Source organism: Sylvia atricapilla, chromosome 9 (assembly GCF_009819655.1).
Source record: "Sylvia atricapilla isolate bSylAtr1 chromosome 9, bSylAtr1.pri, whole genome shotgun sequence".
NCBI lineage: Eukaryota > Metazoa > Chordata > Aves > Passeriformes > Sylviidae > Sylvia > Sylvia atricapilla.
Window position 1 is genome coordinate 4,207,147 of NC_089148.1, and position 19,159 is coordinate 4,226,305.

A 19,159-nucleotide genomic window follows, 5' to 3' on the forward strand; every position below is an offset into this window, starting at 1 on the left:
TCCAGGGCAGGAGGGGACAAAACTGCTGCCTTTCTGTCCCACTCAGACATCTGAAACCTGTCACTGAAATAGCACACAAGGCAGATTAAGGGGGTTTATCAAATCACATTACAAAGACAGACTGTACCTATCTGCAAACACACTTTTGCAGTTGGGTAGAGAGGACTCCTCATGGAAAACACAGAAAACAAGAGGAGGGACAGGAAAATTCCGGCTTCCCCAGCTCAGAAACTGAGCTACCGGTACAGGGTTGTGGAAATGCAGCCTGAAAAAACGAAAAATGCAGCATGAAAAAATGTCATGCACATTCAGGGCTTGGATCCTTTGCTAATATCATTTTCAAGTACATTTGGCTCTGGATAAATGGGATACACAGAGCTCTAATTTAGTCTTTATGTATGTACTGAATATGCTACTTGAGTTACCACCCACGTTATTTTCAGCTAATTCAATACCTTACAAACAATCTTTCCTCTTTTAATATATTCTAAAGGACATTTAAGTGTCTTAAAAATACAAATCAAATCTCTTCAGAGTGCAATAAAAGCACAATAAAGCAGGTCTAACACATAATCAAACATAATAAACGCATATTTAAAGGTGGAAAAGGAACTCCTATAACACTTGCAAAACTCAGCCAAAGACCAACGTTTCAGAATAAGAAAAAAACTGCAGTCTGAATTCATCCAAGCTTCCCAGATTATACTTCCAACTTGCCAGTTCTCTTTTTGTAAAATATACAAAGATGAAAAGCAATGAGACAGAAAGCATATAATTGCAAGAAACTACCAATTTTTCTCAGCCTACCATAACCACCTGCACTCATGAGTTTGTTCATCATTGTTTAGAAATACAGATATTTATTGAGTAGATGGGAAGTGCTTGTCTAAGAAACATCTAATTCTTAAAATAGATAAAAAGGAAAGACAGGTCCATAAACCACTCAAGTATTCATAATTTGATTTAACTTAGCCTTTTTATCACACACTTCTCATAAAAAATAATTCAATAGAGAATGGAAACACGCCTTTTCCAGAAATACAGCCTAAAATTAATGTGCACTTGCTTTGGATGTTAAAATATCATATCTTACTTGTAGAAATTCCTAATAAACAGATTAGGATTAAGGCACTTCCACTTAAGTAGCATTTTCTAATGGCAGATGTAAGGTGACAAATTCTGCTGTTGAGTGAATAGAGTGACATTTTTGTGGTGGCATTGCATAACACGAAAGCACATTCTACACGTGGCGTTCTCCTCTGGATTTCTACAGATATTCACAGACAGCTAGGATACACACATTAAATTGGGGCCTTTTAAAGAAAATCACTACCTTCCGTTTGCAAATGACAGGAAGGATGGAAAATGACAGAATTTAAAGAATAAAAAGTTAACTCCAATTTCTAAATTTAACTGTAAGAGCTAAAAGGCAGACACTACGCACCACCTAAATTCCTCACGTCTTGGTATAAATTGCAACAGAATTCCAAGGGGGCAACCTGCTGCAAGGATAGGTACTTAGAGGAGCCAGCTGGGGATTCCAGGGGAGGTGAATACTGAAAAGACTTTTGGGGCCTAATCCAGACATACCTGAGCCTAAAAGAAACAGCCTAATAGAAATTTTTTTCTATTTGCCTAACCTGACCAGTAAAACAAGAGAATGCCACCAACATTTCCAATCACTTGATCAGAAAGCGCAGTAACCATTCTAAAATAGAAAAATGCTTGCAGAAGTTTTAGAAAACTTTGCAAGATTAGGTTCCCTGTGACAGACCATTTTTCCCCCCGGTGTTTCCATAAAGAGTTCTGATTTTCACTCAATCTGCAGGAATTAAGGAAAAATGGGGTTTAACTAAGTCGTTACAACTTTTATAGTAAAACTTACTGGGCAAGAAATACTTTACTTTTTTAAGGAGTTGTGGAAATATTACACCTATAGAACAGAATGGACAACTTTCCTACTGGACCATTTCTTAGGAAGCACATTAATTCTCTCTACCTGTCCCCAATTAGAGTAACTTCAGGAGTGGCTGATGCAGGAATGGGAGAATCATTCAAAGGCCAGGACTTGACGGCAAAACTGGTGGTTGCTTGGAAAAGCACTGCTCAGGAAAGCAGCAAGTTCATGGACAACCCTTTAAGAAAACATAAAATTCAATAAAAATAAATATTTATTCATAGGAAAAGATTTTTTTTTTGCTTTATTGTGACTTTGAGTGCTGCACACAGCCTTTCCTACATTTACTATGTATAAAGGCTGTGAACAAAAAAAGACCCTCTGATAAGGTCAAAATATTTTTGCTCACAACTGGTACAATAATTCCTCCAAATCTCATTCTTCTTCCGTGTGACCATAAGTGATAAACTTCCTTTTTGTCAATAATACACTATAGAAAATCTCTAAACAAACTAACAAATATCATTTATTCTTTTTCACCAGTTCTCTCAGGCTGATATTCAGGATATTTCAGTTATGCTCCTGAGAGACTCCAACTTTTAGTCCATTTGATAAGTAGGTGAATGACTTGGCATGCCTCTAAACTGGAGGAAATGATGTAACTGGAAACTTCCCACCAATTCTCTCAGTAATACATGGTTCCACAGTCCCCAGCCTCAAGCTGGGTGACAGGTCAGAATTTTTCATGATGCTCAAGGATTTTAATAGATCACTGAGCAACACCAAGAAATGACCACAGGTACCAAAGAGTTCCTGCCACACTGAAGTGATTAAGGCGGAGATCCCAAGTTCACTGCTACCAACCAAACATCCCAGAAAGTAATTATGGATTCCAGTTTAGAAACACAACAATGATGCCTCCTTTTTTATGTATATAGTATTCTGAAAAATTAGAGTGGAGCAATTACCATTTCACCTGTACATATTTCTGATGATGATGGAACCCCAGAAATAGAATTTCTGGTGTCAGGAAAGGTCACCCTCAGTAGGGCAGCAGAGATAAACTAAAATGTGGGGAGAAGCTGCCCCTCTGGAGTGTGCCCACAACTCTTCCCAGGCTCCTCCATGGCACAAAGGAAGGAAACATGAAACACCCTCGTGTGCTCTTAGGACAGAGGAGACCAAAAACATTGTCAGGAGCTGCTCAGGGGGAAGAGCTGCCATTGGAGGGAACTGGCTTTAGATCACTTTTAGATCACCTTCCACCTAAACAGGCATCACCAAACCTGCATTTCTGCTAACGTCAGAAAGCTGGGTGAAGATACACAGTTCACAATTTGTTTTCAAGTTGTATTTTAAGTTTGTAGTGTTCCACTACTTCAAAACACAGACAAAACAAAAGCAAAGTTCAGTTCCCTAAAATAAATGAGTCAATAACTCAAAATCACTGTCCATCCACATAGAGCATATGGATTTTAGTTGCTTTAACTAAAACAGCAAGGCAATAAAATAAGGCTGTTCCATTGTAGGCTACTGAAGCCAATTGAATTATTATCAGAAAATCTTCCTTTCAAATCATGTTAATAAAGGATTGTTGTAGCGTCGGTTTTGCATAATATTTTATGTATGAGCTCATAAAGTACAACAATAAAATCCTAAATCAGATAAGACATTTCTGGCATTCAAAGGAAAATACTGCCATAAAAACATATGCCAATGTTAAATCAGCAACCCACCCCTGAAACCAGTACCATCCTCACTGGGTCATCAATAGTTATAATGCTGGTGGGAATAAAACATTTCCAGTACTGCTAATATCACCACTTCAATAGCTCATTTAGAGGCAAAAGAGCCTTATTGCTTTATCACTGCTTGAATAAGCTCTTCACATCTGAGAATTTATTACTTTAATTACAAAAAGTCTTCCATGTTATTTCAGGAGTATCGAAAAACTATTTCTCCACAAAGGTGCAGAGATACTTTAATATTTATGGGTATATCACAAAAAAAAAAAAAAAATTGAGATTGTTTGATGGTATAAGTTTGAAAAGCACAGATTATCAGACTCATTTTTCAATTTCTTGCAATTGGACTGCTGTCACTGGGCTGATTTCAGAAAGTTCCTCAAGCAAGGAGTCCAGTTTAAAAAGCTGCCTTCTGGAAAGTAAAAGACGGTAATTATTCAAAAGAACAAGAGTGCTTACAGGGTGTCCTTTTTAGATAGCAAAGAGGCTGTTTCTATGTTTTCAGGCAAAAATACATCAGTGAATGCAATACTTTTGCAAAGATATATCTGACATAATGAAAAAGGCGTAGGAATAAACCCTGCACTTACCAAAGCAAAACCCAAATTGCCACCCACACTAAATACACTACTAAAAACAAAAGAGGAAGGGAAAGCAAGAAAATCAGAGGTGTAAAACAAAACAAAAAAACCAAAACAAAACAGGCAGCAAGAAAACACAATCACTACTGTTTTAAAGGTCTAGGCATTGTCTTATCACTGACTATCCATGTTCCCATTAATCCATAAATTAATAGGAAGGTAAGACTGGCAGAGAGAATTGCAGGAGCAGAAACATAGGATTCATTTAAGTATTTGAGTATTTGTTTAAAGCCACTAAAAAGAAGGGCAGCAAAAGAAAAATATCAATATGCTTTGTAAACAAAGAAAATAGGAATAAATCTGGAACCTTGGAAATAAAAGAAGCTTGTCCCTTATTGCTCTCTGGAAAGAGAAGCTCTTGAGCTGTAGATGTTACAGCTGTACATCACAGCAGCGTGGGGAATTTTCCTTAAACCCTTAGGGAGGATGTGAAGAACTTTTAACTGTGTGCCTCTAAGTTCCAACTGATTTCTAGGCCATATCACATACAATTAAAAACATCTCATGGACTGAGTTTAAAAGAGAAAAATAGATAGTAGTTTGGAAATACTGAGAATGACTTATCCTAAGGAAGTAATTAAACCTCAAAGTTATTTCTAGCTTGAATCATTTCCTCCATTGTAGATTTCCTTGTGGGATAACTCAATCAAATCTAGTTCCTCACAGTATTTCACAGACTGGCATCTTCCCACACAGAGAACACTGTTCCAAATTGTTTTGCTCACAAAAGTTATCAAGAGATTTTTGCATTCATTTGCATGTGTCTGGAACTTCTTGCATGACTGATGACACACTGGAGAGTTTTATTTTTGCTAAGAAGTTAGTTACTCTCTGTATTATTGTGCAAATATCACTGCCAGTGACTTTTGCTCATTCTCGAGGATGACAGTGAGCACTGGTCCCCTGGGATAACCAAAGGTGAGCCTGGGGCCCATGGAAATCAGATGAAAACAATTCACTAACTGGATACTTCATTAAGTTCCTTCCCACTCAAAGATAAAATATTCTATCAGAGCAGATCCAAAGAGCTGAACTAGCCACTTGTAAAATAATATGCAACCAGATTTGTTTTTCGAACAAAAGTTGAATTTCAGAATAGGTTTTGAATCACAGCATTCTGTAAAATCAGCTCAACCAAGTGTTGCTGGACTGCTCCCTCAAACGATTATAATGAAGTTCAGCAGCTTGTGTGGTGTCTCCATAGTAAACTCAAGAATCTGATATAAATAGATAAAAGCTGATATGCAGCTGATGAACTTTTTTTTCCTGAGGACCCTAAGTTTCCAAAATCCATTAAGACTTCTAAATCCTAAGATCTGTCCCAGCCTAATTATCTAAGGGAATGAGTCATTCGACAAAGCATCTCTCTGATTCATAAGCCACTTGCATAATTTAAAAGCTGCTACTGCTTATCCAGCCCACACCACTACTGGTGAAACTAATACGTGTAATGGTTGTGTTGGCATACTCTAGAGTAATACGTGAGAGGATTATTTTCTCCTGCCTTTACATCATAATTGATGAAGATATGTGTACATATACAGAGAGAGATGGAAACTATCTCACCATATGGTGCTTTTAGCATAAGGTACCTTAGAAGCTCTTATCGAGTTAAAAATGAAGAAAAAAAATCCAAACCACTTGATAATATTAGAATACTGGCATGCATATAATTAGTCTTTTCCTTCTTGGACACCCCCAAAGAATTAGTAAGCAAGAGATGTTTATTTTGGTAAACTATAGGATCTCAAAAATTCATTTCTCTTTTCAAGTTTGAAAATGCTTGTACTAAACAGAGGGTTACCTTCTACTGCTTATTCCTTATGAAAATTATTAGGAATAAGATTCTGAAGGATTACTCATTCAGAATTATCTGGACTCATATTACAAGACAATCTTATATAGCATTGATTGGCTTACTATAAAAAAGGTAAAAAGTAATTAACTAGTTTTTAAAGAGGAAGTTATAAAATAAGGAGATTAAAAAAGAAAATAAACGGTGACTAAACCCCCAGAATTCCAACACAGGGATATATAATACTCTAACACTACATAAATTTACTGGCTGCATCACCAGATCACCAATTAAATTGGAAATGTTTACTCTGCTATTACCACAAAGTATTTTCCCCTCCATTTTGAGCTTAGTGGGATAATCAGTGCCCAGGGCAGTATTTAGGCTTTCCAAGCTGTGGCAGTCAGTCTCCTGTGGCTCTCTCTATCACCACAGTGGAACAGAACTCTTTGAAGGCAAGTTCTCTTAACCTCATGTCCTCCAGAGCGTAATTCCCTGTCACAGAGAGTATTCACTGTCCCTTCACTGCCTGTCTGAGGTGGCCTGGGAGACTACAGTCTCTTAGATACCAACTGGATGTTTAAATATAGATACAGACACTGTTTTCCTGTATCCCCCAAAAGCACTCAAAAAAGCTCCTAGGAGAGAACAAGGGCAAGAAGCAAGGAGGACTCCATCTCTAGTACCTTCTTTAAATCACTGCTCCAAAGAACAAGATGAAATGGAACTGCAAGTGTCTAGTGAAAGGAAACAGTGGGAAATCATTTTGGGTCAGCACAGTTCAGAAAGCATCTTGGACTTAAAATTATGATTTTTCTTTCCTGTGTGCTTTGTACTTAAGCCCATTAAGTCTTTCTAATTTGTTACAGATAATAAACATTTAGCCATTTAAAAGTCATAATATTACTCAGCACTGGAAAATAATCTCTTTGTAATAAAGATCTGAGTGCATTCTGTCTGTCTATAATCTTCTCCTTTGTTACACAACTTCTTTTCTGCTTGCTTTATTCCTTCCTTTTGTACATTGTCAGTATAATAAAAAGTTGAAGTGAATCATGGACTTGGAAAAGCCATGACTGACTTCCAAAATTTCCCAGGACCCGCCTTACTTTACAAGAGGCGGCATATTTTAATTTCAAGAGAATGAAACAGGCAAAAATACATCTTCCTAAGCAAAGTACAGCATCCTTTATCCTGAATTAAACCCCAAATGATGCAATTTACACAGCAGCGATCTCTCATTTCTCTATTACATGATTTTCCTCTCATAATCCAAACACTTCCAACAGGCATCTGTACTTCTGACATCCTTCTGTTCCAGTTGTCTTCCTCAGTTGTTTTTTATCAGCCAGCCCCACAGCCCAGTGAGCCCAGCAGCTGGGAAAGTACAGCGTGCTGGGAAAACTGGGTAATTCCAAATGCACATTGTGATCATCCCTCAGCACCTGTGGGAGACCTTGATACTGCAAACACAACTCCATTTGGATTTGTCTAGAGAGCAGACAGAGGAGAGATTTGGGGAGAAAAAGACCTTTGCTCACCTTTCGTCGCCTCTCAGCAGTTTACCCAGAGAAATGATGATCTGTTTGGATTCTAATCCGCCACCAGTTCATACCATGGAGGAAAACCTGTGAATGCTGAGCTGTTGGGTAAACAGTTCTAGCTCAGCCAGAACACACAGCCCTCCTGAGCAAACAGATCTATAGATATAGCAAGGTGTTTTAGTTCGGTCTGCAAATCTATTTGGCCTTCTGAAGAGACTGCAGACAAATAGACTATCTTCTCAAACAGATCAGTCTCATATCTCAAAGTGGGTCTGAAGTTATTCCCGATTTAAAAAGTCAAGTGATTTTCAGCTAAAACTAGCTGAGTCCTCAGGAAGGGATTAAACTAATGGTAGATGGAGAAATGTTGTCTTATAGCTCTCACACATCAGAGACCATCACCATGGCCCCAAGGAGGACTTCTGCCTAAGGCTGTGCCCACATTCACAGCCCATACCTTCAACACAAAACTAATTTTGGAAGTATGTTCCCTGAAGGAATGGATAAAAGAAAGGAAGATAACTCTGGCTCACGGTTCCATACTCTTGTTTTGCATGGAAGAAGCTGTAATCACAGTCAAAGAATGGATAGCATTGGAAAGAATTATTTTCTGTTCCTGAAACCCAGTTTAGGTAGACTAAACTTGTAGGTGCCAATAGCATGCAGTAGCAAACTTAATAAAACTTTTAAAATAAAATAATTTATCCAAATTCTGACAGCATGAAAAGTGGAAAAAACATTTTAAAATAATTGTTCTTGTTCATTAAAATGTAAAATCATGTGAGATATTAAGTCCTGCATGTAAGTCGCAAATCAGATGAAACTCCAGGTATATAGATTTGATTGATATAAACTTCAAAATTTTAAGTACCATTACTCCTTGCTTCGTTCAAGACAACTGAGCTCCAACTTTTCCCTCACGCAAAATCAATTCACATGGTACACGTGAAATATTTCAAACCCTTTTATTCTTACTAACATACAAAACAATTCCATTAATGAAATCACCATGGGAAATGTAGCTACTAAATTGTAAAAATTAGCCTGGTAGTATTAACGAAACATTAGGAAAGTCTCAGAAGACATCTCCCAAATACATTTCCCCATTAACAAAATTGCAACTTCTAAAAAAATTTCCAGAAAAAAGTATTTTTTCTATACACGTGCATGTGTAACAAGATGAAGGTGTGGGGTTCCACGGCTCATGTTCAGAGAATAGTTTGGGTTGGAAGGGACCTTAAGCCTTGTCTAGCTCCAAACCCCTTGTCATGGACAGAGACACCGTCCACTGTCCCAGGTTGCTCCAAGACATGTCCAGCCTGGCCTTGGACACTTCCAGGGATCCAGGGGCAGCCACAGCTTCTCTGGGAAACATGTGCCAGGGCCTCCTCACCCTCACAGGGAACAATTTATTTATAGTATCTGCTCTAAATCTCCCTTCTGTCAATGGAAAACCATTCCCTTTGTCCTTCCACTCCAAGCCCTTGTCAAAAACCCTTTTCAGCTCCCATGTAGCTTGTTTCAGTGCTGGAAGGTGTTCCAGTTCCCAACTTGTTTTCTCCAGACTGAACAACCCCAACTCCCTCAGCCTGTCTTTCTTGGGGGGGGGGAAGTTTCCATATAGTATAACCTGTTTTTCCAAGCTCTCTATAGAAAGCCTCATGTAGCAGAAATGAAGGATTTCCTTGCTCTTGCTGCAGGGGAGAAGTGCAATCAGGCTAAACATGGGAGTTAGGATAGGGGAAAGAAACAGAGCCGCAAAATGCTCTCCCATGTTTACCTCAAGGTAGCTGTGAAAAGTAAAAATCCTTTTAAAGCTGATCACTGTGTGGAGACGTGGATTTTGTTGGATTGGTTTAAGAAAACTTTAAGGCAAAGCTTTTGTGAAATTATGCTTAGCACATCAAGCATTGCCTGATCTGAAACTTTCATACTATTTTCTTTAAAGGAAGTCCTTTACATTTTAATTTCTACTTGAATGGGATTCATCCAATCTTGAAAAGGCAAATCAGTTTTTGCCAGGTGACAAGAACATCAACAAGTTTAAAAATCAAAGAGAAAACTTTTACTGCCTGCCTTTCTCTCCTTGGAAGTTATGAATATGCTGAGGAGCAGCACATGAAAGAGAAGCAAATTAAAAATATGCTAATATATTGTATTTCTTTTATGATATGGCAGGAAGTGTGCAGCTTGGATAAATCAAACTACACAACATAATTAAAACCCAAATGTAACATTCAAATGATGACTAATAGAAAATGATAAAGAGTTCATAAATAGTAAGTATTAAACACAGTAATTAGTACATCAGAAACTGGAAGGGAGCTAAGTATCTTAAAAGTAGATGCTTGCTCCCCTTCTTCAGTGAGAAAATATTCAAACTAATCAACATAAGCTCATATATGTTGAAAAATAGCTTCTGTTCCTTTAATTGCTAATTAAATAGTTAAACTTAAAAGCTTGAGCAAATTATTAATTACCTACCATAACCAAGTTAGCAACTTTTTTCTTGGTTGGTGAGCTGCTTTAAGGTATGTGTTTAGATTACTTCTGTATCCAGCCCCTCAAACAGCTTGAATTGTGTTCAGGTGATTTCAGGAGAATCCCCCCAAAGTCAAAAAGCAGTTTGGGTTTTTCTGGTTTATTCTCACGAAGGGTTTCCAAATGAGTTCATAGATGAGGTTCTGGTTAGGTTCTTATTAGGAGTAAAACACTTCAGTGTAAAGAGGAGCATTCTCAAAGAAAATGAGAACTTTGGTTAATATTCTTAGAATACTGACAAATTCTTATTATATACATCTTGCTATTTTAAACTACAGAAACAAATTATCATGAATTTTATTAATTTAAGTATTCATTCTACAATTATTTTGTAGAACTTGCAGAACATCAAAACAGAAGTGAAAGCAAGAATCTGAAAAGCACTAAAGCACTTTTATATACATTAGAAGTCAAAACAAACAAAAAACATTTTCTGAAAGATAAAAAAAGAACCAGAAATAATAACTAGAAAGCCCAAAATCTGAGCATATGGAAAACATCCCAGAAAGAAGCTGAACCAGAAGAAGAGCCTCAAAACTATCTAAAGAGAAACATAATCCTCATCAATTAAAGCAAAAAATCAGCTGAAGTTCTAAAACCACTGATCTTTCTACACTGTTATAAATGCAGCCCACACCCATCTCATAAGTTTTACTCATGCATAAAACACATGTATACAATTTATGGAATTGCTTCTGGAAAGCCAACAGCCCTGCATGTAGGACTGGAATTGCTTCTGGAAAGCCAACAGCTCTACATTTCATGCTGCAGTCCCACCAGGGGTGACACCCAACACTCAGGCTCTGCTCACCTGTGCCCCAGCAGCATTTTCTTACCACAGCCAAGACATTCAAAAACCAAGAACTGAAAAATCACCATACAGAAATACATGGTCCAGGGGACTGGAGGAATCAACAGAGAACATATGACAACATTAGGAGGGATCTCAAATTAATCCTGATCAAGTCTACTTAAAATGGACAATTTGAGGGCTTTATTTTGATCACATTCCTAGTTTATATATTCAATGCTTCTTTTTCTGGGGTAATTCTTGCAACTATTTGAAGATGAGCACACAGAAAGAGCCAAATGTCCTGTTGAGCAATGACTCTGTAGTAAAGCACAAGTATTATCAGTCTCCTAAGTACACTTACTTGTTTAAATCTTTCTGACAATCCTTTTGGAGGCATGATAAACACTTGCCTAAATTCATTTAACTCTGGAAAAAACATTATTCTTTATTCTCCTGAGGCAAAACTTGTGAGGTAAATACATAGGGGGTTTTAACTACTGAGGTGTTTTTTTTTCATGGATATATCAGCTTTATCCAAAAAGCAGGAGAGATAATGACAATCCTGGCAAAGTACACAGCTAAATTGGATTAATGTCATGGACCAGTGCAGTAAGAAATTATGTAATCAAAAAACCAAATGTCTCCTTGATACTGCATTGACACTGTTTCAAGACACTTAAACTACAATTTTAAAGGACATGGAGCAATAAAATTATTACCAAAAAAGGAACTGTACAACCGTGTTCATCATCAGCACTAAAATCTCGACCTTTCTCAAGAATATCAGAGAAGGTGCTCATTCCCCTGATGACTAATATGCTGACAGTAATTGTCAGAAAATTCTCATTCAAAAAAGTCCACTGCTGTACCTGCCCCACAGAAACAAATATGAAGGTTAAACAGCTTTACAAAGGGAACACCTGATGGCTTTGGTCACAACAGCAGGACAATCTGTCTTTAAATGTTTCCATTAAAACAGATCCCCTTTTTGTTCCTCTCAGCAGCTTGTTTGGGCAGATGTGCTTGCTCAAACCCGAGAAGACAAAGTTCTGTTCCCTCACCTCACCCTGCACAGAGCAGCTGGGCAGCCATAAGGCACAGGAGCCTCAACTGGTACCAATTAATTGCCACGTGTGTTCCAGTTAATACAAAACATTCGGCTATTCGTGCATCAGAAATTAAATTCCCCTTGAAACATCACCTGGCAACAAAAGGAAAACCTTCACAACTCTCCATGGCCTCATTACTGCACGTGAAAATATTCTGGGTTTGGAAGAATGAAACACATCAATGAAAAGGCATTATTAAACAAAGTACCTTTTAATACAAAAACTGAACAATTCCTTTCTAATGTAGTAACGTGAAAGCCATTCAAGCTTTTTTGGTTAGGATAAACCAGTAAAAACTAGGAATGTGAGGGCTGGCATTCATAATATCTGTCTGCCAGTTCCCTGGTTTGATTTGCCCTATGAAAACACGTATCTGGCCACAAAGAAATGCTTCAGTCCTAAACTTAGGGTGCCTAAGTCATCTTCTTTAGATGCCTGAAAATGAGAGCAAACATCCTGGAATGTTAAATATCCAGTGTCATCTTATTAACATTAATGTCTGAGTCTGCATCCAGAACATGAAGACAATTATAGTTCCCAGTCTGGGAAAAATAGCAAGGGTCATCCCTGCAGAATCTGAGGGCGTCTCATCTTTAGTAATGTGAAGCAAGGTAAACCCTCCATGAGTAACACATGGCAGGCAGGAAATTAAACTGACTTTCACACAGGTTACACCTTAGGCACTGGAACAAATTCACTATGAAAAGAAGTAATTATGAATGAAAATTAACAGCATTAAAATTCTCTTTGTAATTATCACTAAGGGAAGGAAAAGTGAGGGAACAAATACCTCACACAAAAGGTTGAGCTAAACACTAACTTATTGATAAACACTTTAAAATAAGGCTGAGTAGTTTGGGTGCACGTCCCTCATGGAGATCTCACAGAATCCTGCACCACGTATTTCTGTTCTTCAAAGATAATATAATTAAATCAGGTATTGACTGCCTGCCCACCACAGTTGATTAGTTTCTAATGAACAGTGCTGCAAAAATGAAGCACACAAGGAGAACCAAAAAATTTTAAAAAGCAACAAGTTGGCTTAAAAGAGCAAGGTTAGGGCCTTAACATTGATAATGAGACTTCCTCCCACTTCCTAAGTTTAAAAAGATACTTCTATGAAAGTTTATATTACCATAGCAGGCCCTGTTAATCTGCTGCTTATGGACATTCACACAATTAGCCAAGGAACACTGCAAAATTCTGTTAAGCTGGAAATTGTGCTATTTCTATTAAAAACTCAAAAGGAAACCCTGAACATGAATTTTGTCAGTTGAAACAACTTTCCCCTGCAGTTTCCATGTGCAACTTCTTGTTTAGGTCCCTGAGAGTAACAAGCACCTTGAAAACCTTGCCCAAATATTGTTTTCAGAGTTGTTTTTTTAAGAGCTTGGTGATGGCAACACCAAGGTCATAGATTCAATCTCTGTATGGGCCATTCACTTAAGAGCTGGACTTGATGGTCCTTGTGGGACCCTTCCAGCTCAGAATATTCTGAGATTCTCTGAAAATGTCTAATATTGAAACAATCACACAAAAATCTTTCATTTGGGTTTACCAGAATTATAAATTTCAATTCCGCTTGAATTAAAAATATTTTTTTTTTTAATCCCATGAATTCATGACATGGAATGTAAGCCCCCAGTTTATAAACTATAAAATATCTTAATTCTACCTGAGAGAGCAGAAGATGATCATCATCTTAATTTGCTCATGAGACAGAATTCCAGTAAGACCAGCAAAAATGCCAAATGACAAGATAAATTTCCCCCCTTCGGATCACACATTTCTTGGAGATTATCTGTTCTTTTTTTACAACTGACTGTCATCTCATGTTGGTCTCTTTGTTTTTACACAAATAATCTGTTGCTGGAGAACAAATATCTGAATCACATTGTGTTTACATTTCAGATATATATGCATTAAAGCCCACAGGAGAAGTTTGATGAAAGCTTTCTGCCATCCTTCACTTTTGGCTGCACAAACCTTCATCTAAACTATTGCAATTCCTTCAGAATGTGGTAAGGATTTCCAAGGCCTCTCACCTTCCTATTCTGGAATTCTCTGCCTTTCTGGAGACTGCAGCCTAACAGGCAATATATTTTAATAGGCCTCTGGAGATCCCATGGCACTGCTAAAATAACACACCTCAATAGGCAGGGGAGGGCTGTGGGAGCTGCATAATGTGGCTTCACAGCAGATGAAGATCCTTCTTCACTGAAAGAACTGTCAAGTTAACAGAGGCCAGGAAAAAAATCTTATTAGGAGACAGATTTCTTCATACAGGTACTTGATTTCACAGCAGTTGGTCTCAGAGGTGCTGAGTAAAACTACACTTGAAATAATATAATCTCTAAAGATCCATACTGAACTGCAGGCTGAAAGTGTTGAAAGAATGGAAATTATAGCTCTGCTAAATTTGTTTCTCATACACAGAGCTCATTCTTGGAGCTTAAATCTTTATTATCTTGACACTTTGCGTGACAAAGGGAGGTGTACGTTCAGCCAGTGACATTATAAAACTGAAGCTCAGATTTGTACTTTAGACTAACCAGCAGTCAGACAAAAGCAGGACAAAAGAAAAAAGGACTGCCCTTTTCCTCCCTTTGTTCTAAAGCTTTCATACTAAGTTTTGCAACTTCTAGGTCTCAGTCTTCCAACATTTCAGTCCAAGTACAATATAATCTTGTTCAATAGAGTAATAACACTTCCAAAAGGTGGCTCCAAGGCCACTGTTTAATACAGGCATTGGTAGGGAAACGAGATATTTTTTCAGTAAAACTGAAGTCAGCTCAAAACATATTTCTCAGTAGCCTTGTAAGTCAATGCTATTTTACAGAAATAAATTGAGTTTATTAAAAATGTGGTGGTTTCCTCTGTTGCACAACTTCTTTGGAGCTCAGTGAGGCTGAATATTGCTGCAATATAAGAACAGATACAGGGAGGCTGGAAAAAGCCCCTTAGAAGGAATTGCACAGACTTTTGACTGTAAAACAGCACAGTTCAGGCAATGCAGAAAATGCAGCCCTTTCTTCTGTTAACAGCACGGCAGGTCTGGAGAAAGTGTAAAACTGGAGATCAGAAGTTTCTGTTTCTGCTCCTACCTCTGTCTGTCCAGTTAATTTGAGCTCTGAAGTTCTGATATCCCTCAGGGGCAACACACACCCTCATTTTAGGTATTTGCAGAAAGCAGCTTAAAATTAGCAGATTGGAAGCATTACTGTGAAATCTAGACATTCTTCATTTTGATAAGATATTTATATGATGTTTGAAGAATTTTTGGAGAGAGAAGCCTTTCAGTTGTGTTGCTGCATGTTTTCTCCAAGATACACACTTATCAAAAATAAAAAGGTTTGATTCATCTTGATAGTTATTTGCTATGTCAGCTTCATAGTCATTGTAATAGAAAAAAACATAGCCTAACTAAATATTAGATTTGTGTCTAGTAACACAAATCTAAAGCAGAAGCCCATAAGTTTTAAGGAGTTCTGACCCATTCTGACAATCACTTGATAACTGTATTAGTCTGTAAAAAAATGGAAATAAAGATGAGATCCTCTAGGGAACTTTAGTTTTCTCTAAAAATCAGTAAACCCTAATTGTTTTTCAGAAACTGCATCAGTAACCAACATTATCAGGAGCACACAGTAACACTGAGAGAAACCACTAGGCCAATACATTCTGGTGTCCCTGACAGGGTTTCATAGGGGAAGAACAACTTTGCCAACTGAAGCCACTGCAGTGATGTCCTTTCCTGGCAGCTTTCCACTGTTTATTTTATCCTTCAGGGGTATCACTCAGAAGCATCAGCAGACTGGCATTCCTGTTAAACATATTCAGTCTCAAAGCTGCTTCTCTTTTATGAGAATGATTACCATCAATACATATTCTGCCTTGCAAGTACACTTATATAGCAGTGGCACAATCTCCATTGCCACCCACACTGCCTCACAGAATCTTTACTTAAAAGAACTCATAATCTTTGCAAGGTGTATGTGACATTTCTAAATTACATACGCTGAGAATTTTTTTTAGATTATCATTTGTTAGTTCCTCCTCAGTCACCCCCTTCCTCCACGGAGGGAGGAATCATCAAGGAGACATATGACGAAGCGCACGGGAAGCGGCTGCCAAAATGTTTCAGTGTGGATCTAACTGACAGTTCAGAAAGTGGAAAATCCTTTATACATTTCTCATGTAGGAAAACTAGTGCATGCATATTAGAGTGCCCCAGTTTCTTTGCAGAGGAAGCTGTCTTCAACCACCTTTTCTTTTTTTCCAGATTAGATGCTGCTTTTCTCACTAACACAGAATCCAAAATTCAAACAAGATTTTAAAAGGATTTTGTTTAGTAACTGAATATAAGAATACTATGCTCATCTGAGACTACAAAATTATGCACTCCTTTTTCACTCCACTCTGTTTACACACTGCTTCCATAACATAGGGAGCATAAACCACAGGCATACAAATGAAATCTAAGTCACATCTGATCTGGTTTAATAATCTCTTGATCACCAATTACATTCCTCAATGCTGTTCAATTAGCAGTACCAAAAAGTAATCGAGAGATAAACCATTAATAGATTTTTAAAATCTCAGTCTATTTTCTCAGTCTGCTCAAAAGCTTTCTAGGTTGTCAGTGAAGAGACAGACACAGAGACAGCACCTAGCTTAAAGAAAAAGCAGGGGAAGCAAAATGATGTAAGAAGGCAAAACCAAAGATAACTGATATTTAGAATCCTCTGCATCAGAATGAAAGGTAATAACTAAACAGAGAAAGAAAAATGTTCTTTGCAGTACATGCATTTGATGTTGTCTCCAACAGGGTTTTGGGTAGCTGGTTTTGCACCTTATATACAGACACCTACGGAAAGGAAGACAATCTCAAGGAGCAGTAAAGGCAGGCTGGTTTGCGAGGGAAAGTGAGGCAAGAGTCAGAGTCACAACAAAAAGGATGGTTGTGTGCTCCGCAGCAAAGGGGTGATGATCCTGCAGGAGCCCAGGAAGGCAGGCAGGGCCAGTGACAGGCACCAGGATCTGCAGCTGCCCAGACCACCAGGCACATCTGGGGGTCAGTCTCTGCTCCCAGGAAGAAGCAACAGGACAAGTGGACACAGCCTCGAGCTGCACTAGGGGAAGTTTAGGCTGGACATTAGGAAAAAAATTCTTAGAGTGGGTGGGCATTGGAATGGGCTGCCCAGGGAGGTGGTGGAGTCACAGCCCCTGGAAGCCCTTAAAATAGACTGGACATGGCACTCAGTGCCATGGTTTAGCTGATAATGTGGTGGTGGGTTGTAGTTTAGACTTGATGATCTCCAAGGTCTTTTTTGACCTAGTTAATTCTGTAATTTTGTGGGTAAAGTGTGAGTTGGAGGCATGAGGGATAAAACAAATTACCATTTTTATTATCACCTTCAGTGTAGTTTCCACCAAGTCTCTTTACTCTTTTATTTCTTCTCCCTCTCCTTTGTTGTTAAATTCCTCCCCTACCTCATGCTGAGACCCCTTTCCTACCTTTCTACAGATTCCATTACAGTCAGGTCTGGTACCACAGCAATAATACCATTCCTCCCTCCCTGCTGTAAACCTGGAGCTAAGAAGGGTCTACACGCAAAGTACAACTCAAAAAATAGAGCTGCAATTCCATCACATTTTCAGAACAATCCTTATGAATTTAATTGCTCCAAAGTGAACTTCACACACCTAGAAGATTCTAATAGTCAGAGAACAAAGTTCACGACCATTTTTAAAAAATGTTTCCTGATTATCAGAGTATAAAGACAAGGCCAGGTCTGTTGTATCCAAAACTTCTCTCCTTAAGGACAGCACAGTAAAGAAACATGTTAAACCAATTTCACTTCTGGCCTGAAGATTTACAGAAAGAAATTCCATCTGGAAGGCAAATTTTCCAGAAAACACCAGGCACGAAACTCAAAAATGAAAGTAAAACTTATCTGTAACTACAAGAGTGCTAACAAGATGCTCTAACATAGATAAATATTAAACACAGTAAAATTGCAAAGATTCGATTCACACAGAAAGCAAACAAAAATTGCTTTCAAAAAATCCACTAAAGTGTTTGGGAGAAGCAAAGAATGAACAGTGTCTGGTGCCTGTCTCTCTTTTGAGTATTTTGCTTTTAGTACTTTTCCATCTATTCTGAAAACCAGCAAACATTTGGGACAATGATGTACTGATGAAATACACAAAATCAGATACAGATCTGACTGCCTGATAGAAGAGGAAAATGATTAAGAAAAATCTCCAGAGGACAAGGCCACAGATGTGAAGGAGCGATCCTGATAATTTCAGAGAAGTGGTTTTGGCACTTAAAATATCCCTTTAGAACAAGGAGCACAGATTTTAAAACTAATTATAACCAAGATAAAACTTTTTGATTATCAACTAAGAACATCATGTGGTTCAGTTCACATGTAATTAGAGAAAAGTGGAAAAAAAAGCTTTCTTCTAAAGTTGCTATCAACTGTTTTGATGTAGATAACTAAAGACACCAATTCAATGAGAAACATATAAAGTGCTCTTTCTGAATGGTTTCTTATCCAAAGTGTTCATGTATCATTTCAGTCCAACAAGACAGAAAGAGCTGTGTTGACTTTGATTATGTATTTCAAAGCCATCAGCATTTACCAAATTTGAAACAAGTGTTGCTTTAGCAATCTCAGCTCCACTCTGGTTGGGGATCAGCCCCCTCTCAGTCCCAAAAGTTTTAAGTTATCCTCGAGTTTTTTCCTGCATCATTTAAATATATATTACTTTTGAAAAAACAACAGACAACTAGAAAAACAGCTGTCAAATTTTATTACAGATTGCTACAAACTCAAATTGTCACTTTTCCTAAAAGAAGACTCATTCTTGCTCTGGTCAGTGATAAAATTCTGAGTGACATCAAGACACCACAGAAGACTTCCATGTGTGTTAAGGTCATGTTCAGGAAAGGGAGGGGGGCAGATGACATCAGCTGGGCTCTCAGAATTATGGAATCATTTAGGTTGGAAAGGACCTTGAAGATCACCCAGTCTGAACATGAACCCAACATTAAAGCTAAATTCTCACTGCAGGTAATTAACATA